Source organism: Capricornis sumatraensis, chromosome 18 (genome assembly GCF_032405125.1).
Source record: "Capricornis sumatraensis isolate serow.1 chromosome 18, serow.2, whole genome shotgun sequence".
NCBI classification, from domain to species: domain Eukaryota; kingdom Metazoa; phylum Chordata; class Mammalia; order Artiodactyla; family Bovidae; genus Capricornis; species Capricornis sumatraensis.
Window position 1 is genome coordinate 15,697,155 of NC_091086.1, and position 12,846 is coordinate 15,710,000.

The 12,846-nt window shown below is 39.0% G+C and overlaps 1 non-coding gene across 1 annotated transcript; it reads right to left on the bottom strand.

Annotated features, from left to right (window-relative positions):
- Window positions 1-247: 247 nt before the first annotated feature.
- LOC138094742 (U2 spliceosomal RNA) lies at window positions 248-441 on the bottom strand. The gene has a single exon (XR_011146260.1). It is a non-coding gene; the product is annotated as a U2 spliceosomal RNA (small nuclear RNA).
- Window positions 442-12,846: the final 12,405 nt, after the last annotated feature.

A 12,846-nucleotide genomic window follows, 5' to 3' on the forward strand; every position in this document is an offset into this window, starting at 1 on the left:
GAAGAGAGGAAGGGAGGAAGGGAGGAAGGGAGAATGCAGGGGTATCTCTCCTCCAGCAATAGCTGTTTCCTTCCATTGCTCTAGCGCCTTTGAATGGGTTTTCCTTGGTGGTCATTACTCACATTATTCTGTTTGAAATACCTAGAGCACTTTCTGCTTTTCTGAATTTTTATTGATGCAATCAGAAAGAATTGGTGGTAAAAACTATACCAGGTAGATTTGAGAGGCTTGAGATTTAATGCCAAGTATAAACTACTTGTGACCTTGAAAAAAATTAGTTTGTTGTTGCAGGTTTGCTATCTGTGTAAGACAATAGCTCATCTTATTGTCCCCACTATCCCAGTGAACTAGAATCTTCTATAATGCTTGGCTTACAGAAATTGATTAAACTGATAAGAACAGATACTACACTTGATCTTAGCCACAAGGCCAAGAGGGGAACCCTCTGACACTGTTGGTGGGAATGCAAACTAGTACAGCCACTATGGAGAACAGTGGGGAGATTCCTTAAAAAACTGGAAATAGAACTGCCTTATGACCCAGCAATCCCACTGCTGGGCATACACACCGAGGAAACCAGAATTGAAAGAGACACATGTACCCCAATGTTCATTGCAGCACTGTTTATAATAGCCAGGACATGGAAGCAACCTAGATGTCCATCAGCAGATGAATGGATAAGAAAGCTGTGGTACATATACACAATGGAGTATTACTCAGCCATTATAAAGAATACATTTGAATCAGTTCTAATGAGGTGGATGAAACTGGAGCCAATTATACAGAGTGAAGTAAGCCAGAAAGAAAAACACCAATACAGTATACTAACGCATATATATGGAATTTAGAAAGATGGTAACGATAACCCTGTATGCGAGACAGCAAAAGAGACACAGATGTATAGAACAGTCTTTTGGACTCAGAGGGAGAGGGAGAGGGTGGGATGATTTGGGACAATGGCATTGAAACATGGATAATATCATATAAGAAACGAATCGCCAGTCTAGGTTTGATGCAGGATACAGGATGCTTGGGGCTGGTGCACTGGGATGACCCAGAGGGATGGTATGGGGAGGGTGGTGGGATGGGGGTTCAGGATTGGGAACACATGTACACCCGTGGCAGATTCATGTTGAAGTATGGCAAAACCAATACAATATTGTGAAGTAAAAAAATAAATTAATTAATTAATTTTAAAAAGCCCCAGAAACTGGTTAAACATTTGTAAGAGACAGCTTTTCTCTTCTTCCATATGACAGCACCATGAATAGATTTAATGGCCTTGATTACATCTAGAAATATAGCTATTCCCTTAATCAGGTAAAACCTATAAAACATCCTTTTCTGTGAACAGGGCAAGCTAGATAATTTGAGGGGCCCAGTGCAAAATGAAAAAGCAGGCTCTTGTTGAAAAAGGTGGGAAAAAAGTGCCATTAAAAGTATTCCAAATAAAGCTTTTCCTTTAAAAACACTTTGTTACTTATAAAATACAACAGAGGTGACAGTGGTGTATGAGGAGCAATATAACTCACAAAGTACAAAAAGTGTTTTTGATGTCATAACTTTATATAAGACAATAAATATAATAATACTTTATCAATGTGGTATTTTAATCCTAATTTTGTGGCTTTCTTTTAGGAAAATTCACTTTAAATGTTCTTAAAATATATACCTTTAGCAATTTTATTTTCAATTGATACAATCCAAAGAAACATTACTTGCCCTTGAAAAATGAAAAGTTGCAAACAATTTTTGATAATTTTAAATTTTGACAAGAATCCTTCTGCTGATGCAATTGTTGAAGCTAATAAGAGTATTTTATAGTCTATTTTACAGACAATATTTGGGATAAGTTTCTGATAAATTATTTTGAAATAAAAATTTTAGCACCTATAGAGCTAATGAGCTCCATGGAATATTTTTTCTAAAAATATTTCATTCTTCATACAAAATATTTTTGTGTAAGTTGAAATTTAATTAAAAATGTAAATTTATACAATGGCATTTTAATATTTCCTCTGACATTTCTTATAACTTGTGGAGGTTGTACAAAGAAACCAAATGACTTCATAATTTGTATAAAATTTAAAGTGATTGCTTATGCATTCTATCCATGCATGCTCAACTATAAGAAAATAATTTTTAATTACCCGCCTCATTAATAATTTGTTCATCTGAAGCTTCATAGTAAGTACTATACCTTCCTATCAAATGTCTTGATCTTTAAATTTGTTTTCTAAGTCTGTGGGTATGTGCTTTGCAATACTGAAGCTATTTTCAAAACCTGAGATTCTTTTTTTTTTGGGAACTAATTTATTTTGATTTTTCTGAAAATCAGGAACTATGAAAAACAAGTTGACTATCTGGCCATACCAAAAGCAAAATACAAGTAAAAATAACATTGAGAAATCATGTTTAACCATAAAGAAACATGTTTTAAAATATCAAATTTAACACTCCTTCTTCCGTAAAGCAAAACAAGTTTGCTAAACTACAACACTGAAGTGGAGTTTAACTGACATAATTTTTTAAAATAGAAATTAAAAGGAGAAAAAGCACTCCATTTCCACCCTGGAATCCTGTCATTTATAAAATAGCATGGAATAAATAGTTGGTAAACCTGAAAATAAATGTTTCAATGAATGAATTCAGATTCTAACAGAACACAGTACCACCTCATATTTGCAGAAGAATAGCTTTTGTCACACTTAGGTCTTACCAAACACAAATAAATAAAAATGGGGATTAAAAACAAGATACTAAATCAACATCTTTCTGTAGAGTAGCAGCTGTCACAAAATAAAAGGAACCTAGTTCCGCAGAGTTGTGTGCATAGGGCCAATTTTATTCCTAGAGTCCCAGAGTCTTGTACTATCAAAATAAAAGTATATTTGTCTTGGGAAAAGTCTGATGAAGTCACCAAAATCTTATTATCCGTGTTCCCCCAATGATAACTTAGAGTGCTCTCATCCTTTCAAGATAACTTCAACTTCTTAAGAGTTAACATTCGAGAAATATTTAAGTAAGTGCCAGCCTCTTCTGCATTAACAAGGCCCTTTCAGTTCTCTTTGTGTGGGTGTGTGTGGTCAGTAGCTTCCACTCTTCCTGAACCCAGGGGCTGCAGTCTGCCGGGCTCCACTGTCCATGGAATTTTCGAGGCAAGAATACTGGAGTGGGTTGCCATTTCCTTCTCCAGGGAAAACCTGGGATTCTAAACACTTCAAAAGATTATAATGACTCCCTGACGTGCTTTCTTGCAGCGTTCATGTGTAGTTTTATTTTGTAATAATTTACTGACAAAGCTTACTGCCTATGTGCTGGCAGTTCCTGTCCCAGCCTCAGGCCAGAGTTAATATTTGTGCAGATGCTCCAGTCAGGCTCTAAAGATGAAGGGGTGAGAGCCTCCCACCATGGGTCCCAGAGGTACCTGTGTGCAGAAACCTCCTTTGTCACGTGGCTGTGATCACTGCTGCCGTGGCTGCTGATTTTGCACTGAAGTTGCCATCATTGCTGCCAGTTTGGGCCTAGGTTCTGCCCTGGCAGACTTGTTTAGGAAAATATAATGTTTTTTTGCACCTAAGGTCTTGAAAACGTGAGCCAAAATACTGCAGAAGAGGAGCCCGGGATGCATAGCTTTATAAAATCACTTGCTAGCACTAGTAGGTGTAAAATCATGGGGTGGCAGACACAGAGCTCCTGGTGCCAATGGGAACCCTTAACATGGGGGACCCATGAGAATGCACACAATTGTTTCCAAGATATTCTAACAATATAATTAATGTTATAGGTGATTGCGAATCTTCCGGAAGTAATGATGCAGGAAGATTGGTGAGTTTGGAGCCAAATCTATCCAAAGGTGCATTTTCGGATGAAAACCAGAGAGAAGTACTTTTGTGTTGACTTAAATACGTCCTTCCTCCAGACTATGATATTTCTTTATCTTGAAATATTTGACCACTTTGAAAGAATGGGAGTTTATGTATATGCATGTATGCCATTCTAGTACTTCCTGAAGATTCTATAAGATTCATTCATCTTAGGTGTAAAATATGTTGCAGTACTTTTCACAGTGGCATATTAAAAATACTTTTCATTATGTAGAATTTCAAATATATGCAAAACTAGAGAGAACAGTATAATGAACCCCTCTTATGTACCCACATCTAGCTTCAATAATTTCATGACTGACTTTTTTATCTGTACCTTCACACATTTTCCTCAATTCTAGATTATTCCCAGACATATCATTTTATCTACAAAAATTTCAATATGTACCTTTAAAGAATTAGGTACCATTATTTCTGGCTTCCCTGGTGGCTCAGAATCTCCCTGCAATGCAGGAGACCTGGGTTCGATCCCTGGATTGGGAAGATCCCCTGGAGAAGGGAATGGCAACCCACTCCAGTATTCTTGCCTGGAGAATCCCATGGACAGAGGAGCCTGGTGGGCTACCGTCCCTCGGGTCTCAAAGAGTCGGACATGACTGAGTGACTAACATTTTCACTTTCACCATTATTTCATCTCAAATTTAACAATAGTTATTAGCATTAAAATATAGTTATTATTTAAATTTGTCTCTCTTGTTTTATTGGGTGGTTTGGGGATGACAATTTTGAGAGGACTGCAGAAAGGGCATCTCAGAAACAAAGGGACAAGTGACCAGTGAGAGAATAGGTATGTTTGCAAGACTCATTTGCCCTTGGCTCTTCTCACATGAATCAGTTTTAAAACCAGGACTTGGACCAAAACAATTTATCCTGTGTGATGATTTGGCAGAATCAACCAGTATAATCTAATTGGAACATTTTTTTAGACAAGGTGAACATATTTCCTCTTATAGAACTGCATTATCTAGAGTTAGCAATTTTTTTTTAAACCAAGGCTGTCTGTGAAAAAGGCAAACGAGAGCCCTCTTTAAAGATCTTACCCTTTCACAAAAATCTCAGTTGCTCTTTTCACAACCCTAAATGTGGAATTATGGCAAAAAATAAAAAATTACTCTCAATTGTTCTAAATGGTTATAAGGCACTGCCCATTATTTTACTTTTGCTTTATTTTTGCTATATGACTTGTCAGGTTTGGGAGGGAATAAAATATGTTCTTGAAGTCTGTGGTAAGAGAAAGATTTTTTTTTGATATTTTGATATTTAATCAAACTTAAGATGCCATTGACTGTACCATTAAAAAGGCAGAAAAGTCCTGTTGACTAAACTGTAACACAACATAAAATTCATTCCAATTCAGAGATGTTAAAATGTGAAAATGAATGTGCACTTTAGAACCTATGATATATGGCATTTATTTATGCCTTTTATAGAACTAGTTCTGTTCCTGATCCTTGACAAAGATTGTCTAAATTAATTATTACAAAAAACCTAGTCATATGGGTATCCTTACCTTCATTTTAGAGATGAGGAAAGTAAAGCCCAAAGAAGCTAAAAACATCGGCTAACGATCACAGAGTTAGCAGCTGGAACAAGTTCATTGTACCTTCCTCTTCTCAGACTTCTGTTCTTGCTCTGCAACCCCAGTCAAGCTATGCCTTGATAAATTGGGGCCCTCTTGCGCATTTGCAGCATGTAGCCTCTTTTCACCTTGGGCACTTTTCATTTACGGCAGACTTAACAGACCTTCATATGAGGCAAAGCCTCATCCTGCCTGAACTCAGATGGGAAAGCCCAGTTAGAACCTCAGTTTTATCACCTGGGCAGAATGGTGGAGGCCGGAGGAAGCTGTAGCTGGTGGGTCTGTGCATCCTCAGGGCTTGAGAGCAGATTGACCAGACACTTGACCTGCAACAGGGTACCAACTCCAAGTGCCAGCTCTCACTCTCACAGTCGAGTTGCCAGGGTCCAGAGTGCTTGGGTGGTCTCTGGGGCTGAGGCTGAACTGCAAGGGCTAGAGAAGGATAACTCTCAAATTCTTTACTTAAGAGAGAACCAGGCAAAGTTAGACAGGCAACTGTGGGATGTAGGTTGGACAGTCCTTTTCTTGCTACTTTTCTGCTTATGTTTCCTAAGCCCTCTCTTTTGTGTTTAAGCCCCATTCAGGTTTTGATTAACTTTGTGGCTATAAGGCAAGTAATTTAACCTCTGTTATCTTCAGTTAAGTATTTTAAAATAGAAATATCATACATTGGTTGTGAGGATTAAGATATACTTAACTGCCAAATTAGTCTCAATACACATGAGTTCGTCTTCTTACCATTGTCACAGGCCATATATTAAATGCCATTTTTACCATTATCTACCATTCTCCCACCTGAACAAGATAGTAATGATAATAATTTAATTAATAATTTAATTAATGATAATAATTTAATTCCTATGCAATATTGCTCTTTACAGCATCGGACCTTGCCTCTATCACCAGTCACATCCACAGCTGGGTATTGTTTTTGCTTTGGCTCCATCCCTTCATTCTTTCTGGAGTTATATCTCCACTAATCTCCAGTAGCATATTGGGCATCTACTGACCTGGGGAGTTCCTCTTTCAGTATCCTATCATTTTGCCTTTTCATACTGTTCATGGGGTTCTCAAGGCAAGAATACTGAAGTGGTTTGCCATTCCTTTCTCCAGTGGACCACATTCTGTCAGAATATCACAGTTATCCAAGTCTATGCCCCAACCAGTAACACTGAAGAAGCTGAAGTTGAACGGTTTTATGAAGACCTACAAGACCTTTTAGAACTAACACCCAAAAACGATGTCCGTTTCATTATAGGGGACTGGAATGCAAAAGTAGGAAGTCAAGAAACACCTGGAGTAACAGGCAAATTTGGCCTTGGAATGCGGAATGAAGCAGGGCAAAGACTAATAGAGTTTTGCCAAGAAAATGCATTGGTCATAGCAAACACCCTTTTCCAACAACACAAAAGAAGACTCTACACATGGACATCACCAGATGGTCAACACCGAAATCAGATTGATTATATTCTTTGCAGCCAGAGATGGAGAAACTCTAAACAGTCAGCAAAAACAAGACTGAGAACTGACTGTGGGTCAGATCATGAACTGCTTATTACCAAATTCATACTCAAATTGAAGAAAGTAGGGAAAACCGCTACACCATTCAGGTATGACCTAAATCAAATCCCTTATGATTATACAGTGGAAGTGAGAAATAGATTTAAGGGCCTAGATCTGATAGATAGAGTGCCTGATGAACTATGGAATGAGGTTCATGACATTGTACAGGAGACAGGGATCAAGACCATTCCCATGGAAAAGAAATGCAAAAAAGCAAAATGGCTGTCTGAGGAGGCCTTACAAATAGCTGTGAAAAGAAGAGAGGCAAAAAGCAAAGGAGAAAAGAAAAGATATAAGCATCTGAATGCAGAGTTCCAGAGAATAGCAAGAAGAGATAAGAAAGCCTTCTTCAGCGATCAATGCAAAGAAATAGAGGAAAACAACAGAATGGGAAAGACTAGAGATCTCTTCAAGAAAATTAGAGATACCCAGGGAACATTTCATGCAAAGATGGGCTTGATAAAGGACAGAAATGGTCTGGACCTAACAGAAGCAGAAGATATTAAGAAGAGGTGGCAACAATACACAGAAGAACTGTACAAAAAAGATCTTCACAACCCAGATAATCACGATGGTGTGATCACTAATCTAGAGCCAGACATCCTGCAATGTGAAGTCAAGTGGGCCTTGGAAAGCATCGCTACGAACAAAGCTAGTGGAGGTGATGGAATTCCAGTTGAGCTATTTCAAATCTGAAAGATGATGCTGTGAAAGTGCTACACTCAGTATGCCAGCAAATTTGGAAAACTCAGCAGTGGCCACAGGACTGGAAAAGGGCAGTTTTCATTCCAATTCCAAAGAAAGGCAATGCCAAAGAATGCTCAAACTACTGCACAATTGCACTCATCTCACATGCTAGTAAAGTAATGCTCAAAATTCTCCAAGCCAGGCTTCAGCAATACGTGAACTGTGAACTTCCAGATGTTCAAGCTGGTTTTAGAAAAGCCAGAGGAACCAGAGATCAAATTGCCAACATCCGCTGGATCATCGAAAAAGCAAGAGAGTTCCAGAAAAACATCGATGTCTGCTTTATTGACTATGCCAAAGCCTTTGACTGTGTGGATCACGATAAACTGTGGAAAATTTTGAAAGAGATGGGAATACCAGACCACCTGACCTGCCTCTTGAGAAATCTGTATGCAGGTCAAGAAGCAACAGTTAGAACTGGACACGGAACAACAGACTGGTTCCAAATAGGAAAAGGAATACATCAAGGCTGTATATTGTCACCCTGCTTATTTAACTTCTATGCAGAGTACATCATGAGAAACGCTGGACTGGAAGAAGCACAAGCTGGAATGAAGGTTGCCGGGAGAAATATCAATAACCTCAGATATGCAGATGACACCACTCTTATGGCAGAAAGTGAAGAGGAACTAAAAAGCCTCTTGATGAAAGTGAAAGTGGAGAGTGAAAAGTAGGCTTAAAGCTCAACATTCAGAAAACGAAGATCATGGCATCCGGTCCCATCACTTCATGGGAAATAGATGGGGAAACAGTGGAAACAGTGTCAGACTTTATTTTTTGGGGCTCCAAAATCACTGCAGATGGTGACTGCAGCCATGAAATTAAAAGACGCTTACTCCTTGGAAGAAAAGTTGTGACCAACCTAGATAGCATATTCAAAAGCAGAGACATTACTTTGCCTACTAAGGTCCATCTAGTCAAGGCTATGGTCCAGTGGTCATGTATGGATGTGAAGAAGGCTGAGTGCCAAAGAATTGATGCTTTTGAACTGTGGTGCTGGAGAAGACTCTTGAGAGTCCCTTAGACTGCAAGGAGATCCAACCAGTCCATTCTGAAGGAGATCAGCCTTGGGACTTCTTTGGAAGGAATGATGCTAAAGCTGAAACTCCAGTACTTTGGCCACCTCATGCGAAGAGTTGACTCATTGGAAAAGACTCTGATGCTGGGAGGGATTGGGGGCAGGAGGAGAAGGGGACAACAGAGGATGAGATGGCTGGATGGCATCACTGACTCGATGGACGTGAGTTGAGTGGACTCTGGGAGTTGGTGATGGACAAGAAGGCCTGGCGTGCTGTGATTCATGGGGTTGCAAAGAGTCGGACATGACTGAGCGACTGAACTGAACTGAAGCACCTAACAATAGTAATAAAAATATTTTTTAAAGTTCTTTATTGCAGAGAGTAAAGAAAAACTTGATATATTGGTGGAAAGTCTAAACGCACCTAAATTTGCTTGTCTGAGCAGAGGAGAGATGTCAGTGAATAGATGATCGAAGATAGTTTGATTTATACCTTGAGTACTATTATACTAAAAATATAAGTGTCACTGAACTTGTAAATTATTGCTGGAGTAACATAAATAAAAACCTTTAGGGGTACACATTTGAATGCCAAATGGTTCTTGACTGTCCAAAAAGTGGTTCCCTTGGTGTTTAGATAGGATCTTTAGCTTGTAAGTCTTGGGTGTGTATCTTGTGTGCTCGGGCTCAGTTGTGTCCAACTCTTTGAGACCCTGTTGACTGTCACCCATCAGGCTCTTCTGTCCATGGGATTTTTCAGGCAAGAGTACTAGAGTGGGTTGGCATATCCTCCTCCAGGGGATGTTCCCAACTCAGGAATCGAACCCGGGTCTCCTGCCCTGCAAGTGGGTTCTTTACTTGCTGCTCAGGGAAGCCCTGCTTATATGTCTGATGTCCCTGATAGAGTTTCTGCCAAGAGGTATTATGTATTCAGTAGTAACAGAATGCTAAAATACCTTCTAAGAAAACAGTTCTTTAATGTTTTTAAAATGCTCTTGGCTATTTCTAAACAACTGAGGATACACTTCGGGAAAAAGCAAAGCATATCTAACACAGAATCTGGCTGAGAGCAGAACTCTGAGGAAGTGAGGTACTCCACAGTGAAACACTTGTCTTTAAGGTGAGACTTCCCGTTGTTTGAGGGTGGACCACTTGGATGAATCGTTTTAGTAACGTATTTGTAAAGAAAATATTTAACCATTTTTCTCAAGGAAGCCCATAAAGTAGGGTTTGCTGCTGTTCTTCAGCCGCTAAGATGTGACCCCATCTCTTTGTGGGTCACTCTTTGTGACCCCATCCATGGACTGCAACCTGCCAGGCGCCCCTGTCCTCTACTATCTCCTGGAGTTTGCTCAAAATAAACTATGGTAATAGCTCCAAATGCAAAAGCTTCAGAATAACATATTAAATGTTCTGTTTGATAATGTAAGTGTAGTATTTCAAAAAGCTAATGGGAAAAAAAAAATGCCTCTGTATCTGGATTTAGACTGTCCGTTGCCTGAAAATGATGTGTCAGTGGAGTTAGGTGTCTTTTTTTCCCCCAAGAAGTGTCCATAAAAATCCAGGAACCACAGCAGGCCTGAACTTCCTTTTACCTCAAGACCAAAGGCGCGGGGTCTGTAATATGGATATAGACAAGCTTGAAGCAGCAGTAGAAGGCTTGGTGATTGGTGTTCTACCCCAGAGTTAAGATGATGCAACCTTGGTTTGGGGCAGTGTTTGAAGACTCATATGCTTGTCCTAGGTATCTTTGATATAAGGAAACTATTACCATGAAGGAAATGGGTGCTCATGCACCCGACATCCAGGGATGGGAAAGGGAAGGGCCTTGGGCTGGGGAGAGGTTTTCCTTCTTCCTTGGGGGCAAAGAGGGAATTGAGCTTGGAGTCTGAAATGTGGAGGTATCTAAGGATTCCTGTGGGTAGAGTATACACAGCTAGCTCCTACCCCCATCAGGAAAGGACCTGTGGGAGCTAAGAGAAGATAGTGAACTTGTGTTTTGGCTGTGACTCTCAGAGTAACCATCTTTAGTCATAGTTAACTTTCCTGGTGTATTTCTGTTCTCCTAATCTTTCAATGAAGCCTTATTTAAAGATATGGCTCCTTCTTAGATTGTCTTGGGGCATTGTAGAGGGCTCTGTGTCCATCGTGAGGTTGAACAGTAACTGGGAAAGCAGAAACAGCCTGGGACAGCTGGTTAGGTGTGGGCAGGCATGCTGTGCCCAAAGTAGAGCCATTATCCAGAGAGGGCATCCAGCCTGGGGAGCCCCAGGGTTTGTGGAATCTGTCATCATTCTTAGAGATTTCACTGCTGCCCTTGAGAAGGAAGCCCAATGAAAGATGAGACTTTCTGCTTTTACAGGGATGTGGGTCAGGGTTATTTGGATATGAAAAAGAAGAAGGCTGACTCCTGAAAGGTGGAGAACCTAGAGGAATATTTGAGTTGTACAGCCTTCAATAATCAACTCAGATACTCTAAGTCTTCTTAGCCTGGTGTGTGAGTTTAGCATCATCCTTCTTAGTGGTCCTTTAGCACCCTGGGTGCTATTATTTATGCAAATAATAATAACTAACACTTATTGAATGCTTACATTGTGCCAAACAGTGAGTTAAGTGCTTTACACAACTTTTTTCATTCAGGACTTTGTTATCCCCATTTTTCAGATGAGGAAACTGAAATTTCAAAGAGTTATGTGGATTTGCCTCACATCCCACAGCTAGGAATTCATGGAGTAGAATTTGAGCCTCAATGGTCTGTCTCAGAACTCATGTATTCAGGAATTAGAATGTACTTATTTAATTTCTCTGTTCACTTAAAAAAATACTATCCATTTTCTTAGAATTGTATCTATTTTTTGTCTGTGTACCCGTATCTAGTGCTAGGTATATAAGAAATGTTTGGCAGATATTTATGGAAAGGTTGAATGGTTGACAGACCCTAAGGAGAAAAATTACACACTGAAGCTCTTGGCATATAATAATTACTTAATAAATGTTGGCGATTATTATAATTATGGGAAATAAAAATACATTTAAAAGAACAGTTGTGCATCATATACCGTATTTTTTCAATTTTTTCTTTAATTGCACATTTCTATCCAATTTTAGAAAGTAGTGAACATTTAATTTATATGCAGTATTTTGAATATACAGGAGTTAAATATAACTTTTGATAGAGTTTTTCCCTTGAAATTTGAGCTGTGTTTTCTTAAAATGTGAATATAGTTGAGTAGAAAAGAGAGCTGCTGCAAGTTCAATTTAAACAATCTACAGTGTGAGAATATAGGTGACATTAAATGTGAAAGCTTCTTATCATATGCTTCCAGCCATCACAGCCTGAGGACAAAAGCCAGCTGTCAGATTAGAAGAATATTGTGATTTTTGCATATACAAAACTCAAGTTTTCTCATTCTTTGGCTTCATAGTCAATCCATTCCCCTTATTCTTGCTACAAAAGTATCTAAATTGATTTAAAATTTTGTAACTGGAATATTGTACTATGGTGCCAATTTACTTATGGCATTGAAATATCCTGATGTGGATATCTTTGAGGAGGTAGGTAGATTGAATGAATTATATTATTATTGTTGTTGTTTTTATTGTTATTTTTATCCTTTATCCATCTGTGGCAGAGCCTGCTTATTGCACATCACAATATCCATACTTTTTCCTCCAGAGTAATATAATCCTGTATTTATGTGGGGATAATACATCCAGCTACAGGACAGCCTCCCTTGCAACAAAGTGTGAATGTGATTATGGAATGAAATTCTGTTAGTGGTATATAAATGGAAAAACTGTGATTTATATCTGGAAAGTCTCCTTAAAAGGGAAAGAGTAGACTCTTTATTCCCTGAAACGTGAATATAGTGGTTGGAGCCCCAGCAACTAGTTTGAACCAGGAGGTGACCTGTCGATGGCAGCCAAGAATGGCAAAGCAACGGTGAAGAAAGATCTTGGCTCTCTAACACTTGGAGACTCCATACTGGCCAATTTCTGGCCATTATACAGAAGAGGTAGCTCAGATGGTAAAGAATCGGCAGAGACCTGGA